Source organism: Zootermopsis nevadensis, unplaced genomic scaffold, assembly GCF_977971745.1.
Source record: "Zootermopsis nevadensis isolate Lab colony 2312 unplaced genomic scaffold, Znev_1.0 Znev_ptg000021l, whole genome shotgun sequence".
Classification (NCBI taxonomy): Eukaryota; Metazoa; Arthropoda; class Insecta; order Blattodea; family Termopsidae; genus Zootermopsis; species Zootermopsis nevadensis.
In genome coordinates this window covers 2,277,708-2,299,272 of record NW_028259153.1, presented here as the reverse complement: position 1 = coordinate 2,299,272, position 21,565 = coordinate 2,277,708, and the positions used below count along the sequence as shown (strand labels likewise).

General features: G+C 37.2%; 1 long non-coding RNA gene across 6 annotated transcripts in view; it reads left to right on the top strand.

The window, feature by feature from the left end:
* Positions 1–21,565, top strand: part of LOC110832119 (uncharacterized) — a 626,650-nt gene that overhangs the window by 568,557 nt on the left and 36,528 nt on the right. The gene's annotated exons all lie outside the window — the stretch shown is intronic.

Below are 21,565 nucleotides of genomic sequence, written 5' to 3'. Positions count from 1 at the left end.
TTGTTGCGCAGTGCAGTCGTATGACGTGCGCATGTATGGGCACCTTGAGCTCATTATGTTTAATTGTAAATTATTAAACTCTCAAGAATTCGATTCCGTCGCTTTAAAAAGTATATTATATTCTGGGCTTCACTTTACATACCTAATTTAATTTTTTCACAAGGATATTTTTTTTTGGATACATACTTTCAGTAATTGCAAGTACACAAATCACTTATCACTTAAATATGATGTTGTTGAATATTTCATTGTGGAAGTATATATGTTGTCACACGTAGAATTTATTAAAATATTTATTTAATTTTATATTACACTGCATGTAATTACTACAGTGACCCCAGTCATCGTTATAAAGAATAAATGTTCTCAAATTACATAGGTCCAGCTTCTGCAGATACGCGATATCTGTATATGATATACGTGTTACTAACTCGTAAGAACGTCTTTACTGAGCACACATGGCATGCAAATGTCCTTTCACTGAAGTCGTATGTCTCAATGTGGCGAACCGCACTTATTCTTGCATGTTATGTTGGATTGGTGTATCACATGTTTCTATTCTCACACGTCACCGTGAAGACATCCTTGCACTGAGATTCACTGTAAGTAGCACCCGTTAATACGTTTTTGAAGGGTGGTAATTAATCTTGTTCGTGCTCCCGAAGAACTCTATTTCTAAAGCAAAAAATTACGTTGACACTGTACGACCGAAATCAAATAATTCCAACCGTAGTTTAATGGCGACTCTTCAATCGGGACCAGCCGACTGTTCCAATACAGAATCAGTAGTGACTGACTTGTGATTGGTCCTCGATGCCATTCGAAAGTATTGATTTCCTTCCATTGAGGTCATCACAGATGGCACGTCTTATCTTTGGTTCCGTAATTTTCCGATAGACTGCGTCTTTGTGTTTGTACGTCGTGTCCTCGAGTAAATGTGAGGCAATACTCTCGATATATTTTGTTGAGATTGGACATAGGACACCAATATATCACCACAAGTTTGACGTGCGCCACAAATTCTGCGCCCACCAAGCATTGAAATTAATGTACCAGAGATTTATATTCAGTTTTTTTGTGAGGCGATTTTTATTAATAAATGACGTACTGTCATTCAGGTATGTTTATTCCAATTTTTCGTTACATGTTGCTTATTTATAGTGAGTTAGATTGGGTCATCGTTACGCATGAATCTGCTACGTATTTGCCTCAACATCTACACTGCATCAGTTTTGCAAGAAATAATTCTCGTGGAAACATTATGTAATTTTTTACGTGTTATGATGTATTACATGCATATAAGCACTATTTGCATCATATGGGGATTGTGTGGGCGCGTAATATCGTTATTGATAAGTGGTCGTGGCCGACTTTGCGCAACCTCCACCTCATGACTTTGATGCTTTCTTGCGAATTTCTAAAGAGCGATTAAACATAATAGAGTATGAATATCATTAACGTACCTGTGGCATGACGTCCATACAAAATTTCAATAATATCTGAGCATCCATTCGCTTTTTCCAAAATTCGTGCGCAGGAAACCATTTTGCACTGATCGAGATTACCCTGTTTTGGTTGGTTTGGGTTAGGTTAGGTTAGGTTAGGTTAGGTTAGTGGGGCACCTGCGCAGAAGTTGTTGCGCAGTGCAGTCGTATGACGTGCGCATGTATGGGCACCTTGAGCTCGTTATGTTTAATTGTAAATTATTAAACTCTCAAGAATTCGATTCCGTCGCTTTAAAAAGTATATTATTTTCTGGGCTTCACTTTACATACCTAATTTAATTTTTTCACAAGGATATTTTTTTTTGGACACATACTTTCAGTAATTGCAAGTACACAAATCACTTATCACTTAAATATGATGTTGTTGAATATTTCATTGTGGAAGTATATATGTTGCCACACCTAGAATTTATTAAAATATTTATTTAATTTTATATTAGACTACATGTAATTACTACAGTGACCCCAGTCATCGTTATAAAGAATAAATTTTCTCAAATTACATAGGTCCAGCTTCTGCAGATACGCGATATCTGTATATGATATACGTGTTACTAACTCGTAAGAACGTCTTTACTGAGCACACATGGCATGCAAATGTCCTTTCACTGAAGTCGTATGTCTCAATGTGGCGAACCGCACTTATTCTTGCATGTTATGTTGGATTGGTGTATCACTTGTTTCTATTCTCACACGTCACCGTGAAGACATCCTTGCACTGAGATTCACGTTAAGTAGCACCCGTTAATACGTGATTGAAGGGTGGTAATTAATCTTGTTAATGTTCCCGAAGAACTCTATTTCTAAAGCACAAAATTACGTTGACACTGAACGACCGAAATCAAATAATTCCAACCGTAGTTTAATGGCGACTCTTCAATCGGGACCAGCCGACTGTTCCAATACAGAATCAGTAGTGACTGACTTCTGAGTGGTCCTCGATGCCATTCGAAAGTATTGATTTCCTTCCATTGAGGTCATCACAGATGGCACGTCTTATCTTTGGTTCCGTAATTTTCCGATAGACTGCGTCTTTCTGTTTGTACGTCGTGTCCTCGAGTAAATGTGAGGCAATACTTTCGATATATTTTGTTGACATTGGACATAGGACACCAATATGTCACCACAAGTTTGACGTGCGCCACAAATTCTGCACCCACCAAGCATTGCAATTAATGTACCAGAGATTTATATTCAGTTTTTTTGTGAGGCGATTTTTATTAATAAATGTCGTACTATCATTCACGTATGTTTATTCCAATTTTTCGTTACATGATACTTATTTATAGTGAGTTACATTGGGTCATCGTTACGCATGAATCTGCTAGGTATTTGCGTCAACATCTACACTGCATCAGTTTTGCAAGAAATAATTCTTGTGGAAATATTATGTAATTTTAGACGTGTTATGATGTATTACACGCATATAAGCACTATTTGCATCGTATGGGGATTGTGTGAGCGCGTAATATCGTTATTGATAAGTGGTCGTGGCCGACTTTGCGCATCCTCCACCTCACGACTTTGATGCTTTCTTGCGAATTTCTAAAGAGCGATAAGACATAATAGAGTATGAATATCATTAACGTACCTGTGGCATGACGTCCACACAAAATTTCAATAATATTTGAGCATCCACTCGCTTTTTCCAAAATTCGTGCGCAGGAAACGATTTTGCACTGATCGAGATTACCCTGTTTTGGTTGGTTTGGGTTAGGTTAGGTTAGGTTAGGTTAGGTTAGTGGAGCACCTGCGCAGAAGTTGTTGCGCAGTGCAGTCGTATGACGTGCGCATGTATGGGCACCTTGAGCTCATTATGTTTAATTGTAAATTATTAAACTCTCAAGAATTCGATTCCGTCGCTTTAAAAAGTATATTATATTCTGGGCTTCACTTTACATACCTAATTTAATTTTTTCACAAGGATATTTTTTTTGGGGTACATACTTTCAGTAATTGCAAGTACACAAATCACTTATCACTTAAATATGATGTTGTTGAATATTTCATTGTGGAAGTATATATGTTGTCACACGTAGAATTTATTAAAATATTTATTTAATTTTATATTACACTACATGTAATTACTACAGTGACCCCAGTCATCGTTATAAAGCATAAATGTTCTCAAATTACATAGGTCCAGCTTCTGCAGATACGCGATATCTGTATATGATATACGTGTTACTAACTCGTAAAAACGTCTTTACTGAGCACACATGGCATGCAAATGTCCTTTCACTGAAGTCGTATGTCTCAATGTGGCGAACCGCACTTATTCTTGCATGTTATGTTAGATTGGTTTATAACTTCTTTCTATTCTCACATGTCACCGTGAAGACATCCTTACACTGAGATTCACTGTTGGTAGCACCCGTTAATACGTGATTGAAGGGTGGTAATTAATCTTGTTAATGTTCCCGAAGAACTCTATTTCTAAAGCACAAAATTACGTTGACACTGAACGACCGAAATCAAATAATTCCAACCGTAGTTTAATGGCGACTCTTCAATCGGGACCAGCCGACTGTTCCAATACAGAATCAGTAGTGACTGACTTCTGAGTGGTCCTCGATGCCATTCGAAAGTATTGATTTCCTTCCATTGAGGTCATCACAGATGGCACGTCTTATCTTTGGTTCCGTAATTTTCCGATAGACTGCGTCTTTCTGTTTGTACGTCGTGTCCTCGAGTAAATGTGAGGCAATACTTTCGATATATTTTGTTGACATTGGACATAGGACACCAATATATCACCACAAGTTTGACGTGCGCCACAAATTCTGCACCCACCAAGCATTGCAATTAATGTACCAGAGATTTATATTCAGTTTTTTTGTGAGGCGATTTTTATTAATAAATGTCGTACTATCATTCACGTATGTTTATTCCAATTTTTCGTTACATGATACTTATTTATAGTGAGTAAGATTGGATCATCGTTACGCATGAATCTGCTACGTATTTGCGTCAACATCTACACTGCATCAGTTTTGCATTAGATAATTCTCGTGGAAATATTATGTACTTTGACGTGTTATGATGTATTACACGCATATAAGCACTATTTGCATCATATGGGGATTGTGTGAGCGCGTAAGATCGTTATTGATAAGTGGTCGTGGCCGACTTTGCGCATCCTCCACCTCACAAATTTGATGCTTTCTTGCGAATTTCTAAAGAGCGATAAGACATATTAGAGTATGAATATCATTAACTTACCTGTGGCACGACGTCCACACAAAATTTCAATAATATCTGAGCATCCACTCGCTTTTTCCAAAATTCTTGCGCAGGAAAGGATTTTGCACTGATCGAGATTACCCTGTTTTGGTTGGTTTGGGTTAGGTTAGGTTAGGTTAGGTTAGGTTAGGTTAGTGGGGCACGTGCGCAGAAGTTGTTGCGCATTGCAGTCGTATGACGTCGCATGTATGGGCACCTTGAGCTCATTATGTTTAATTGTAAATTATTAAACTCTCAAGAATTCGATTCCGTCGCTTTAAAAAGTATATTATATTCTGGGCTTCACTTTACATACCTAATTTAATTTTTTCACAAGGATATTTTTTTTTTGGATACATACTTTAAGTAATTGCAAGTACACAAATCACTTATCACTTAAATATGATGTTGTTGAATATTTCATTGTGGAAGTATATATGTTGTCACACGTAGAATTTATTAAAATATTTATTTAATTTTATATTACACTACATGTAATTACTACAGTGACCCCAGTCATCGTTATAAAGAATAAATTTTCTCAAATTACATAGGTCCAGCTTCTGCAGATACGCGATATCTGTATATGATATACGTGTTACTAACTCGTAAGAACGTCTTTACTGAGCACACATGGCATGCAAATGTCCTTTCACTGAAGTCGTATGTCTCAATGTGGCGAACCGCACTTATTCTTGCATGTTATGTTGGATTGGTGTATCACTTGTTTCTATTCTCACACGTCACCGTGAAGACATCCTTGCACTGAGATTCACGTTAAGTAGCACCCGTTAATACGTGATTGAAGGGTGGTAATTAATCTTGTTAATGTTCCCGAAGAACTCTATTTCTAAAGCACAAAATTACGTTGACACTGAACGACCGAAATCAAATAATTCCAACCGTAGTTTAATGGCGACTCTTCAATCGGGACCAGCCGACTGTTCCAATACAGAATCAGTAGTGACTGACTTCTGAGTGGTCCTCGATGCCATTCGAAAGTATTGATTTCCTTCCATTGAGGTCATCACAGATGGCACGTCTTATCTTTGGTTCCGTAATTTTCCGATAGACTGCGTCTTTCTGTTTGTACGTCGTGTCCTCGAGTAAATGTGAGGCAATACTTTCGATATATTTTGTTGACATTGGACATAGGACACCAATATGTCACCACAAGTTTGACGTGCGCCACAAATTCTGCACCCACCAAGCATTGCAATTAATGTACCAGAGATTTATATTCAGTTTTTTTGTGAGGCGATTTTTATTAATAAATGTCGTACTATCATTCACGTATGTTTATTCCAATTTTTCGTTACATGATACTTATTTATAGTGAGTTACATTGGGTCATCGTTACGCATGAATCTGCTAGGTATTTGCGTCAACATCTACACTGCATCAGTTTTGCAAGAAATAATTCTTGTGGAAATATTATGTAATTTTAGACGTGTTATGATGTATTACACGCATATAAGCACTATTTGCATCGTATGGGGATTGTGTGAGCGCGTAATATCGTTATTGATAAGTGGTCGTGGCCGACTTTGCGCATCCTCCACCTCACGACTTTGATGCTTTCTTGCGAATTTCTAAAGAGCGATAAGACATAATAGAGTATGAATATCATTAACGTACCTGTGGCATGACGTCCACACAAAATTTGAATAATATCTGAGCATCCACTCGCTTTTTCCAAAATTCGTGCGCAGGAAACGATTTTGCACTGATCGAGATTACCCTGTTTTGGTTGGTTTGGGTTAGGTTAGGTTAGGTTAGGTTAGGTTAGGTTAGTGGAGCACCTGCGCAGAAGTTGTTGCGCAGTGCAGTCGTATGACGTGCGCATGTATGGGCACCTTGAGCTCATTATGTTTAATAGTAAATTATTAAACTCTCAAGAATTCGATTCCGTCGCTTTAAAAAGTATATTATATTCTGGGCTTCACTTTACATACCTAATTTAATTTTTTCACAAGGATATTTTTTTTGGGGTACATACTTTCAGTAATTGCAAGTACACAAATCACTTATCACTTAAATATGATGTTGTTGAATATTTCATTGTGGAAGTATATATGTTGTCACACGTAGAATTTATTAAAATATTTATTTAATTTTATATTACACTACATGTAATTACTACAGTGACCCCAGTCATCGTTATAAAGCATAAATGTTCTCAAATTACATAGGTCCAGCTTCTGCAGATACGCGATATCTGTATATGATATACGTGTTACTAACTCGTAAAAACGTCTTTACTTAGCACACATGGCATGCAAATGTCCTTTCACTGAAGTCGTATGTCTCAATGTGGCGTACCGCACTTATTCTTGCATGTTATGTTAGATTGGTTTATAACTTCTTTCTATTCTCACATGTCACCGTGAAGACATCCTTACACTGAGATTCACTGTTGGTAGCACCCGTTAATACGTGATTGAAGGGTGGTAATTAATCTTGTTAATGTTCCCGAAGAACTCTATTTCTAAAGCACAAAGTTACGTTGACACTGAACGACCGAAATCAAATAATTCCAACCGTAGTTTAATGGCGACTCTTCAATCGGGACCAGCCGACTGTTCCAATACAGAATCAGTAGTGACTGACTTCTGAGTGGTCCTCGATGCCATTCGAAAGTATTGATTTCCTTCCATTGAGGTCATCACAGATGGCACGTCTTATCTTTGGTTCCGTAATTTTCCGATAGACTGCGTCTTTCTGTTTGTACGTCGTGTCCTCGAGTAAATGTGAGGCAATACTTTCGATATATTTTGTTGACATTGGACATAGGACACCAATATATCACCACAAGTTTGACGTGCGCCACAAATTCTGCACCCACCAAGCATTGCAATTAATGTACCAGAGATTTATATTCAGTTTTTTTGTGAGGCGATTTTTATTAATAAATGTCGTACTATCATTCACGTATGTTTATTCCAATTTTTCGTTACATGATACTTATTTATAGTGAGTAAGATTGGATCATCGTTACGCATGAATCTGCTACGTATTTGCGTCAACATCTACACTGCATCAGTTTTGCATTAGATAATTCTCGTGGAAATATTATGTACTTTGACGTGTTATGATGTATTACACGCATATAAGCACTATTTGCATCATATGGGGATTGTGTGAGCGCGTAAGATCGTTATTGATAAGTGGTCGTGGCCGACTTTGCGCATCCTCCACCTCACAAATTTGATGCTTTCTTGCGAATTTCTAAAGAGCGATAAGACATATTAGAGTATGAATATCATTAACTTACCTGTGGCACGACGTCCACACAAAATTTCAATAATATCTGAGCATCCACTCGCTTTTTCCAAAATTCTTGCGCAGGAAAGGATTTTGCACTGATCGAGATTACCCTGTTTTGGTTGGTTTGGGTTAGGTTAGGTTAGGTTAGGTTAGGTTAGGTTAGTGGGGCACGTGCGCAGAAGTTGTTGCGCATTGCAGTCGTATGACGTCGCATGTATGGGCACCTTGAGCTCATTATGTTTAATTGTAAATTATTAAACTCTCAAGAATTCGATTCCGTCGCTTTAAAAAGTATATTATATTCTGGGCTTCACTTTACATACCTAATTTAATTTTTTCACAAGGATATTTTTTTTTTGGATACATACTTTAAGTAATTGCACGTACACAAATCACTTATCACTTAAATATGATGTTGTTGAATATTTCATTGTGGAAGTATATATGTTGTCACACGTAGAATTTATTAAAATATTTATTTAATTTTATATTACACTACATGTAATTACTACAGTGACCCCAGTCATCGTTATAAAGAATAAATGTTCTCAAATTACATAGGTCCAGCTTCTGCAGATACGCGATATCTGTATATGATATACGTGTTACTAACTCGTAAAAACGTCTTTACTGAGCACACATGGCATGCAAATGTCCTTTCACTGAAGTCGTATGTCTCAATGTGGCGAACCGCACTTATTCTTGCATGTTATGTTGGATTGGTGTATCACATATTTCTATTCTCACACGTCACCGTGAAGACATCCTTGCACTGAGATTCACTGTAAGTAGCACCCGTTAATACGTTTTTGAAGGGTGGTAATTAATCTTGTTAATGCTCCCGAAGAAATCTATTTCTAAAGCAAAAAATTACGTTGACACTGAACGACCGAAATCAAATAAATCCAACCGTAGTTTAATGGCGACTCTTCAATCGGGACCAGCCGACTGTTCCAATACAGAATCAGTAGTGACTGACTTCTGATTGGTCCTCGATGCCATTCGAAAGTATTGATTTCCTTCCATTGAGGTCATCACAGATGGCACGTCTTATCTTTGGTTCCGTAATTTTCCGATAGACTGCGTCTTTGTGATTGTACTTCGTGTCCTCGAGTAAATGTGAGGCAATACTTTCGATATATTTTGTTGACATTGTACATAGGTCACCAATATGTCACCACAAGTTTGACGTGCGCCACAAATTCTGCGCCCACCAAGCATTGCAATTAATGTACCAGAGATTTATATTCAGTATTTTTGTGAGGCGATTTTTATTAATAAATGACGTACTATCATTCACGTATGTTTATTCCAATTTTTCGATACATGATACTTATTTATAGTGAGTAAGATTGGATCATCGTTACGCATGAATCTGCTACGTATTTGCGTCAACATCTACACTGCATCAGTTTTGCAAGAGATAATTCTCGTGGAAATATTATGTAATTTTAGACGTGTTATGATGTATTACACGCATATAAGCACTATTTGCATCATATGGGGATTGTGTGGGCGCGTAATATCGTTATTGATAAGTGGTCGTGGCCGACTTTGCGCAACCTCCACCTCATGACTTTGATGCTTTCTTGCGAATTTCTAAAGAGCGATTAAACATAATAGAGTATGAATATCATTAACGTACCTGTGGCATGACGTCCATACAAAATTTCAATAATATCTGAGCATCCATTCGCTTTTTCCAAAATTCGTGCGCAGGAAACCATTTTGCACTGATCGAGATTACCCTGTTTTGGTTGGTTTGGGTTAGGTTAGGTTAGGTTAGGTTAGGTTAGTGGGGCACCTGCGCAGAAGTTGTTGCGCAGTGCAGTCGTATGACGTGCGCATGTATGGGCACCTTGAGCTCGTTATGTTTAATTGTAAATTATTAAACTCTCAAGAATTCGATTCCGTCGCTTTAAAAAGTATATTATTTTCTGGGCTTCACTTTACATACCTAATTTAATTTTTTCATAAATATATTTTTTTGGACACATACTTTCAGTAATTGCAAGTACACAAATCACTTATCACTTAAATATGATGTTGTTGAATATTTCATTGTGGAAGTATATATGTTGCCACACCTAGAATTTATTAAAATATTTATTTAATTTTATATTAGACTACATGTAATTACTACAGTGACCCCAGTCATCGTTATAAAGAATAAATTTTCTCAAATTACATAGGTCCAGCTTCTGCAGATACGCGATATCTGTATATGATATACGTGTTACTAACTCGTAAGATCGTCTTTACTGAGCACACATGGCATGCAAATGTCCTTTCACTGAAGTCGTATGTCTCAATGTGGCGAACCGCACTTATTCTTGCATGTTATGTTGGATTGGTGTATCACTTGTTTCTATTCTCACACGTCACCGTGAAGACATCCTTGCACTGAGATTCACGTTAAGTAGCACCCGTTAATACGTGATTGATGGGTGGTAATTAATCTTGTTAATGTTCCCGAAGAACTCTATTTCTAAAGCACAAAATTACGTTGACACTGAACGACCGAAATCAAATAATTCCAACCGTAGTTTAATGGCGACTCTTCAATCGGGACCAGCCGACTGTTCCAATACAGAATCAGTAGTGACTGACTTCTGAGTGGTCCTCGATGCCATTCGAAAGTATTGATTTCCTTCCATTGAGGTCATCACAGATGGCACGTCTTATCTTTGGTTCCGTTATTTTCCGATAGACTGCGTCTTTCTGTTTGTACGTCGTGTCCTCGAGTAAATGTGAGGCAATACTTTCGATATATTTTGTTGACATTGGACATAGGACACCAATATGTCACCACAAGTTTGACGTGCGCCACAAATTCTGCACCCACCAAGCATTGCAATTAATGTACCAGAGATTTATATTCAGTTTTTTTGTGAGGCGATTTTTATTAATAAATGTCGTACTATCATTCACGTATGTTTATTCCAATTTTTCGTTACATGATACTTATTTATAGTGAGTTACATTGGGTCATCGTTACGCATGAATCTGCTAGGTATTTGCGTCAACATCTACACTGCATCAGTTTTGCAAGAAATAATTCTTGTGGAAATATTATGTAATTTTAGACGTGTTATGATGTATTACACGCATATAAGCACTATTTGCATCGTATGGGGATTGTGTGAGCGCGTAATATCGTTATTGATAAGTGGTCGTGGCCGACTTTGCGCATCCTCCACCTCACGACTTTGATGCTTTCTTGCGAATTTCTAAAGAGCGATAAGACATAATAGAGTATGAATATCATTAACGTACCTGTGGCATGACGTCCACACAAAATTTCAATAATATCTGAGCATCCACTCGCTTTTTCCAAAATTCGTGCGCAGGAAACGATTTTGCACTGATCGAGATTACCCTGTTTTGGTTGGTTTGGGTTAGGTTAGGTTAGGTTAGGTTAGGTTAGTGGAGCACCTGCGCAGAAGTTGTTGCGCAGTGCAGTCGTATGACGTGCGCATGTATGGGCACCTTGAGCTCATTATGTTTAATTGTAAATTATTAAACTCTCAAGAATTCGATTCCGTCGCTTTAAAAAGTATATTATATTCTGGGCTTCACTTTACATACCTAATTTAATTTTTTCACAAGGATATTTTTTTTGGGGTACATACTTTCAGTAATTGCAAGTACACAAATCACTTATCACTTAAATATGATGTTGTTGAATATTTCATTGTGGAAGTATATATGTTGTCACACGTAGAATTTATTAAAATATTTATTTAATTTTATATTACACTACATGTAATTACTACAGTGACCCCAGTCATCGTTATAAAGCATAAATGTTCTCAAATTACATAGGTCCAGCTTCTGCAGATACGCGATATCTGTATATGATATACGTGTTACTAACTCGTAAAAACGTCTTTACTGAGCACACATGGCATGCAAATGTCCTTTCACTGAAGTCGTATGTCTCAATGTGGCGAACCGCACTTATTCTTGCATGTTATGTTAGATTGGTTTATAACTTCTTTCTATTCTCACATGTCACCGTGAAGACATCCTTACACTGAGATTCACTGTTGGTAGCACCCGTTAATACGTGATTGAAGGGTGGTAATTAATCTTGTTAATGTTCCCGAAGAACTCTATTTCTAAAGCACAAAATTACGTTGACACTGAACGACCGAAATCAAATAATTCCAACCGTAGTTTAATGGCGACTCTTCAATCGGGACCAGCCGACTGTTCCAATACAGAATCAGTAGTGACTGACTTCTGAGTGGTCCTCGATGCCATTCGAAAGTATTGATTTCCTTCCATTGAGGTCATCACAGATGGCACGTCTTATCTTTGGTTCCGTAATTTTCCGATAGACTGCGTCTTTCTGTTTGTACGTCGTGTCCTCGAGTAAATGTGAGGCAATACTTTCGATATATTTTGTTGACATTGGACATAGGACACCAATATATCACCACAAGTTTGACGTGCGCCACAAATTCTGCACCCACCAAGCATTGCAATTAATGTACCAGAGATTTATATTCAGTTTTTTTGTGAGGCGATTTTTATTAATAAATGTCGTACTATCATTCACGTATGTTTATTCCAATTTTTCGTTACATGATACTTATTTATAGTGAGTAAGATTGGATCATCGTTACGCATGAATCTGCTACGTATTTGCGTCAACATCTACACTGCATCAGTTTTGCATTAGATAATTCTCGTGGAAATATTATGTACTTTGACGTGTTATGATGTATTACACGCATATAAGCACTATTTGCATCATATGGGGATTGTGTTAGCGCGTAATATCGTTATTGATAAGTGGTCGTGGCCGACTTTGCGCATCCTCCACCTCACGACTTTGATGCTTTCTTGCGAATTTCTAAAGAACTATAAGACATAATAGAGTATGAATATCATTAACTTACCTGTGGCATGACGTCCACACAAAATTTCAATAATATCTGAGCATCCACTCGCTTTTTCCAAAATTCGTGCGCAGGAAACGATTTTGCACTGATCGAGATTACCCTGTTTTGGTTGGTTTGGGTTAGGTTAGGTTAGGTTAGGTTAGGTTAGGTTAGGTTAGTGGGGCACCTGCGCAGAAGTTGTTGCGCAGTGCAGTCGTATGACGTGCGCATGTATGGGCACCTTAAGCTCATTATGTTTAATTGTAAATTATTAAACTCTCAAGAATTCGATTCCGTCGCTTTAAAAAGTATATTATATTCTGGGCTTCACTTTACATACCTAATTTAATTTTTTCACAAGGATATTTTTTTTTGGATACATACTTTCAGTAATTGCAAGTACACAAATCACTTATCACTTAAATATGATGTTGTTGAATATTTCATTGTGGAAGTATATATGTTTTCATACGTAGAATTTATTAAAATATTTATTTAATTTATATTACACTACATGTAATTACTACAGTGACCCCAGCCATCGTTATAAAGAATAAGGGTTCTCATATTACATAGGTCCAGCTTCTGCAGATACGCGATATCTGTATATGATATACGTGTTACTAACTCGTAAGAACGTCTTTACTGAGCACACATGGCATGCAAATGTCCTTTCACTGAAGTCGTATGTCTCAATGTGGCGAACCGCACTTATTCTTGCATGTTATGTTGGATTGGTGTATCACATGTTTCTATTCTCACACGTCACCGTGAAGGCATCCTTGCACTGAGATTCACTGTAAGTAGCACCCGTTAATACGTTTTTGAAGTGTGGTAATTAATCTTGTTAATGCTCCCGAAGAACTCTATTTCTAAAGCAAAAAATTACGTTGACACTGAACGACCGAAATCAAATAATTCCAACCGTAGTAAAATGGCGACTCTTCAATCGGGACCAGCCGACTGTTCCAATACAGAATCAGTAGAGACTGACTTCTGATTGGTCCTCGATGCCATTCGAAATTATTGATAACCTTCCATTGAGGTCATCACAGATGGCACGTCTTATCTTTGGTTCCGTAATTTTCCGATAGACTGCGTCTTTGTGTTTGTACGTCGTGTCCTCGAGTAAATGTGAGGCAATACTCTCGATATATTTTGTTGAGATTGGATATAGGACACCAATATATCACCACAAGTTTGACGTGCGCCACAAATTCTGCGCCCACCAAGCATTGCAATTAATGTACCAGAGATTTATATTCAGTTTTTTTGTGAGGCGATATTTATTAATAAATGACGTACTATCATTCACGTATGTTTATTCCAATTTTTCGTTACATGATGCTTATTTGTAGTGAGTTAGATTGGGTCATCGTTACGCATGAATCTGCTACGTATTTGCGTCAACATCTACACTGCATCAGTTTTGCAAGAAATAATTCTCGTGGAAACATTATGTAATTTTTGACGTGTTATGATGTATTACATGCATATAAGCACTATTTGCATCATATGGGGATTGTGTTAGCGCGTAATATCGTTATTGATAAGTGGTCGTGGCCGACTTTGCGCATCCTCCACCTCACGACTTTGATGCTTTCTTGCGAATTTCTAAAGAACTATAAGACATAATAGAGTATGAATATCATTAACTTACCTGTGGCATGACGTCCACACAAAATTTGAATAATATCTGAGCATCCACTCGCTTTTTCCAAAATTCGTGCGCAGGAAACGATTTTGCACTCATCGAGATTACCCTGTTTTGGTTGGTTTGGGTTAGGTTAGGTTAGGTTAGGTTAGGTTAGGTTAGTGGGGCACCTGCGCAGAAGTTGTTGCGCAGTGCAATCGTATGACGTGCGCATGTATGGGCACCTTGAGCTCATTATGTTTAATTGTAAATTATTAAACTCTCAAGAATTCGATTCCGTCGCTTTAAAAAGTATATTATATTCTGGGCTTCACTTTACATACCTAATTTAATTTTATCACAAGGATATTTTTTTTTGGATACATACTTTCAGTAATTGCAAGTACACAAATCACTTATCACTTAAATATGATGTTGTTGAATATTTCATTGTGGAAGTATATATGTTGTCATACGTAGAATTTATTAAAATATTTATTTAATTTATATTACACTACATGTAATTACTACAGTGACCCCAGTCATCGTTATAAAGAATAAATGTTCTCAAATTACATAGGTCCAGCTTCTGCAGATACGCGATATCTGTATATGATATACGTGTTACTAACTCGTAAGAACGTCTTTACTGAGCACACATGGCATGCAAATGTCCTTTCACTGAAGTCGTATGTCTCAATGTGGGGAACCGCACTTATTCTTGCATGTTATGTTGGATTGGTGTATCACATTTTTCTATTCTTACACGTCACCGTGAAGACATCCTTGCACTGAGATTCACTGTAAGTAGCACCCGTTAATACGTTTTTGAAGGGTGGTAATTAATCTTGTTAATGCTCCCGAAGAACTCTATTTCTAAAGCAAAAAATTACGTTGACACTGAACGACCGAAATCAAATAATTCCAACCGTAGTTTAATGGCGACTCTTCAATCGGGACCAGCCGACTGTTCCAATACAGAATCAGTAGTGACTGACTTCTGATTGGTCCTCGATGCCATTCGAAAGTATTGATTTCCTTCCATTGAGGTCATCACAGATGGCACGTCTTATCTTTGGTTCCGTAATTTTCCGATAGACTGCGTCTTTGTGTTTGTACGTCGTGTCCTCGAGTAAATGTGAGGCAATACTCTCGATATATTTTGTTGAGATTGGACATAGGACACCAATATATCACCACAAGTTTGACGTGCGCCACAAATTCTGCGCCCACCAAGCATTGCAATTAATGTACCAGAGATTTATATTCAGTTTTTTTGTGAGGCGATTTTTATTAATAAATGACGTGCTATCATTCACGTATGTTTATTCCAATTTTTCGTTACATGATGCTTATTTATAGCGAGTTAGATTGGATCATCGTTACGCATGAATCTGCTACGTATTTGCGTCAACATCTACACTGCATCAGTTTTGCAAGAAATAATTCTCGTGGAAACATTATGTAATTTTTGACGTGTTATGATGTATTACATGCATATAAGCACTATTTGCATCATATGGGGATTGTGTTAGCGCGTAATATCGTTATTGATAAGTGGTCGTGGCCGACTTTGCGCAACCTCCACCTCACGACTTTGATGCTTTCTTGCGAATTTCTAAAGAACGATAAGACATAATAGAGTATGAATATCATTAACTTACCTGTGGCATGACGTCCACACAAAATTTCAATAATATCTGAGCATCCACTCGCTTTTTCCAAAATTCGTGCGCAGGAAACGATTTTGCACTGATCGAGATTACCCTGTTTTGGTTGGTTTGGGTTAGGTTAGGTTAGGTTAGGTTAGGTTAGGTTAGTGGGGCACCTGCGCAGAAGTTGTTGCGCAGTGCAGTCGTATGACGTGCGCATGTATGGGCACCTTGAGCTCATTATGTTTAATTGTAAATTATTAAACTCTCAAGAATTCGATTCCGTCGCTTTAAAAAGTATATTATATTCTGGGCTTCACTTTACATACCTAATTTAATTTTTTCACAAGGATATTTTTTTTTGGATACATACTTTCAGTAATTGCAAGTACACAAATCACTTATCACTTAAATATGATGTTGTTGAATATTTCATTGTGGAAGTATATATGTTTTCATACGTAGAATTTATTAAAATATTTATTTAATTTATATTACACTACATGTAATTACTACAGTAACCCCAGTCATCGTTATAAAGAATAAATGTTCTCAAATTACATAGGTCCAGCTTCTGCAGATACGCGATATCTGTATATGATATACGTGTGACTAACTCGTAAAAACGTCTTTACTGAGCACACATGGCATGGAAATGTCCTTTCACTGAAGTCGTATGTCTCAATGTGGCGAACCGCACTTATTCTTGCATGTTATGTTAGATTGGTTTATAACTTGTTTCTATTCTCACACGTCGCCGTGAAGACATCCTTACACTGAGATTCACTGTAGGTAGCACCCGTTAATACGTGATTGAAGGGTGGTAATTAATCTTTTTAATATTCCCGAAGAACTCTATTTCTAAAGCACAAAATTACGTTGACACTGAACGACCGAAATCAAATAATTCCAACCGTAGTTTAATGGCGACTCTTCAATCGGGACCAGCCGACTGTTCCAATACAGAATCAGTAGTGACTGACTTCTGATTGGTCCTCGATGCCATTCGAAAGTATTGATTTCCTTCCATTGAGGTCATCACAGATGGCACGTCTTATCTTTGGTTCCGTAATTTTCCGATAGACTGCGTCTTTGTGTTTGTACGTCGTGTCCTCGAGTAAATGTGAGGCAATACTTTCGATATATTTTGTTGACATTGGACATAGGACACCAATATATCACCACAAGTTTGACGTGCGCCACAAATTCTGCGCCCACCAAGCATTGCAATTAATGTACCAGAGATTTATATTCAGTTTTTTTGTGAGGCGATTTTTATTAATAAATGACGTACTATCATTCACGTATGTTTATTCCGATTCTTTTGTTACATGATACTTATTTATAGTGAGTTAGATTGGGTCAACGTTACGCATGAATCTGCTACGTATTTGCGTCAACATCTACACTGCATCAGTTTTGCAAGAAATAATTCTCGTGAAAATATTATGTACTTTGACGTGTTATGATGTATTACATGCATATAAGCACTATTTGCATCATATGGGGATTGTGTGAGCGCGTAATATCGTTATTGATAAGTGGTCGTGGCCGACTTTGCGCAACCTCCACCTCACGACTTTGATGCTTTCTTGCGAATTTCTAAAGAGCGATTAGACATAATAGAGTATGAATATCATTAACTTACCTGTGGCATGACGTCCATACAAAATTTCAATAATATCTGAGCATCCATTCGCTTTTTCCAAAATTCGTGCGCAGGAAACGATTTTGCACTGATCGAGATTACCCTGTTTTGGTTGGTTTGGGTTAGGTTAGGTTAGGTTAGGTTAGGTTAGGTTAGTGGGGCATCTGCGCAGAAGTTGTTGCGCAGTGCAGTCGTATGACGTGCGCATGTATGGGCACCTTGAGCTCGTTATGTTTAATTGTAAATTATTAAACTCTCAAGAATTCGATTCCGTCGCTTTAAAAAGTATATTATATTCTGGGCTTCACTTTACATACCTAATTTAATTTTTTCACAAGGATATTTTTTTTTGGATACATACTTTCAGTAATTGCAAGTACACAAATCACTTATCACTTAAATATGATGTTGTTGAATATTTCATTGTGGAAGTATATATGTTGCCAGACGTAGAATTTATTAAAATATTTATTTAATTTTATATTACACTACATGTAATTACTACAGTGACCCCAGCCATCGTTATAAAGAATAAGGGTTCTCAAATTACATAGGTCCAGCTTCTACAGATACGCGATATCTGTATATGATATACGTGTTACTAACTCGTAAGAACGTCTTTACTGAGCACACATGGCATGCAAATGTCCTTTCACTGAAGTCGTATGTCTCAATGTGGCGAACCGCACTTATTCTTGCATGTTATGTTGGATTGGTGTATCACATGTTTCTATTCTCACACGTCACCGTGAAGACATCCTTGCACTGAGATTCACTGTAAGTAGCACCCGTTAATACGTTTTTGAAGGGTGGTAATTAATCTTGTTAATGCTCCCGAAGAACTCTATTTCTAAAGCAAAAAATTACGTTGACACTGAACGACCGAAATCAAATAATTCCAACCGTAGTTTAATGGCGACTCTTCAATCGGGACCAGCCGACTGTTCCAATACAGAATCAGTAGTGACTGACTTCTGATTGGTCCTCGATGCCATTCGAAAGTATTGATTTCCTTCCATTGAGGTCATCACAGATGGCACGTCTTATCTTTGGTTCCGTAATTTTCCGATAGACTGCGTCTTTGTGTTTGTACGTCGTGTCCTCGAGTAAATGTGAGGCAATACTCTCGATATATTTTGTTGAGATTGGACATAGGACACCAATATATCACCACAAGTTTGACGTGCGCCACAAATTCTGCGCCCACCAAGCATTGCAATTAATGTACCAGAGATTTATATTCATTTTTTTTGTGATTCGATTTTTATTAATAAATGACGTACTATCATTCACGTATGTTTATTCCAATTTTTCGTTACATGATGCTTATTTATAGTGAGTTAGATTGGGTCATCGTTACGCATGAATCTGCTACGTATTTGCGTCAACATCTACACTGCATCAGTTTTGCAAGAAATAATTCTCGTGGAAACATTATGTAATTTTTGACGTCTTATGATGTATTACATGCATATAAGCACTATTTGCATCATATGGGGATTGTGTTAGCGCGTAATATCGTTATTGATAAGTGGTCGTGGCCGACTTTGCGCATCCTCCACCTCACGACTTTGATGCTCTCTTGAGAATTTCTAAAGAACGATAAGACATAATAGAGTATGAATATCATTAACTTACCTGTGGCATGACGTCCACACAAAATTTCAATAATATCTGAGCATCCACTCGCTTTTTCCAAAATTCGTGCGCAGGAAACGATTTTGCACTGATCGAGATTACCCTGTTTTGGTTGGTTTGGGTTAGGTTAGGTTAGGTTAGGTTAGGTTAGGTTTGGTTAGTGGGGCACCTGCGCAGAAGTTGTTGCGCAGTGCAGTCGTATGACGTGCGCATGTATGGGCACCTTGAGCTCATTATGTTTAATTGTAAATTATTAAACTCTCAAGAATTCGATTCCGTCGCTTTAAAAAGTATATTATATTCTGGGCTTCACTTTACATACCTAATTTAATTTTTTCACAAGGATATTTTTTTTTGGATACATACTTTCACTAATTGCAAGTACACAAATCACTTATCACTTAAATATGATGTTGTTGAATATTTCATTGTGGAAGTATATATGTTGTCATACGTAGAATTTATTAAAATATTTATTTAATTTATATTACACTACATGTAATTACTACAGTGACCCCAGTCATCGTTATAAAGAATAAATGTTCTCAAATTACATAGGTCCAGCTTCTGCAGATACGCGATATCTGTATATGATATTCGTGTTACTAACTCGTAAAAACGTCTTTACTGAGCACACATGGCATGGAAATGTCCTTTCACTGAAGTCGTATGTCTCAATGTGGCGAACCGCACTTATTCTTGCATGTTATGTTAGATTGGTTTATAACTTGTTTCTATTCTCACACGTCACCGTGAAGACATCCTTACACTGAGATTCACTGTAGGTAGCACCCGTTAATACGTGATTAGAGGGTGGTAATTAATCTTTTTAATGTTCCCGAAGAACTCTATTTCTAAAGCACAAAATTACGTTGACACTGAACGACCGAAATCAAATAATTCCAACCGTAGTTTAATGGCGACTCTTCAATCGGGACCAGCCGACTGTTCCAATACAGAATCAGTAGTGACTGACTTCTGATTGGTCCTCGATGCCATTCGAAAGTATTGATTTCCTTCAATTGAGGTCATCACAGATGGCACGTCTTATCTTTGGTTCCGTAATTTTCCGATAGACTGCGTCTTTGTGTTTGTACGTCGTATCCTCGAGTAAATGTGAGGCTATACTTTCGATATATTTTGTTGACATTGGACATAGGACACCAATATGTCACCACAAGTTTGACGTGCGCCACAAATTCTGCGCCCACCAAGCATTGCAATTAATGTACCAGAGATTTATATTCAGTTTTTTTGTGAGGCGATTTTTATTAATAAATGACGTACTATCATTCACGTATTTTTATTCCAATTTTTCGTTACATGATACTTATTTATAGTGAGTTAGATTGGGTCATCGTTGCGCATGAATCTGCTACGTATTTGCGTCAACATCTACACTGCATCAGTTTTGCAAGAAATAATTCTCGTGGAAATATTATGTAATTTTTGACGTGTTGTGATGTATTACATGCATATAAGCACTATTTGCATCATATGGGGATTGTGTGATCGCGTAATATCGTTATTGATAAGTGGTCGTGGCCGACTTTGCGCAACCTCCACCTCACGACTTTGATGCTTTCTTGCGAATTTCTAAAGAGCGATTAGACATAATAGAGTATGAATATCATTAACTTACCTGTGGCATGACGTCCATACAAAATTTCAATAATATCTGAGCATCCATTCGCTTTTTCCAAAATTCGTGCGCAGGAAACCATTTTGCACTGATCGAGATTACCCTGTTTTGGTTGGTTTGGGTTAGGTTAGGTTAGGTTAGGTTAGGTTAATGGGGCACCTGCGCAGAAGTTGTTGCGCAGTGCAGTGGTATGATGTGCGCATGTATGGGCACCTTGAGCTCGTTATGTTTAATTGTAAATTATTAAACTCTCAAGAATTCGATTCCGTCGCTTTAAAAAGTATATTATATTCTGGGCTTCACTTTACATACCTAATTTAATTTTTTCATAAATATATTTTTTTTGGACACATACTTTCAGTAATTGCAAGTACACAAATCACTTATCACTTAAATATGATGTTGTTGAATATTTCATTGTGGAAGTATATATGTTGCCACACGTAGAATTTATTAAAATATTTATTTA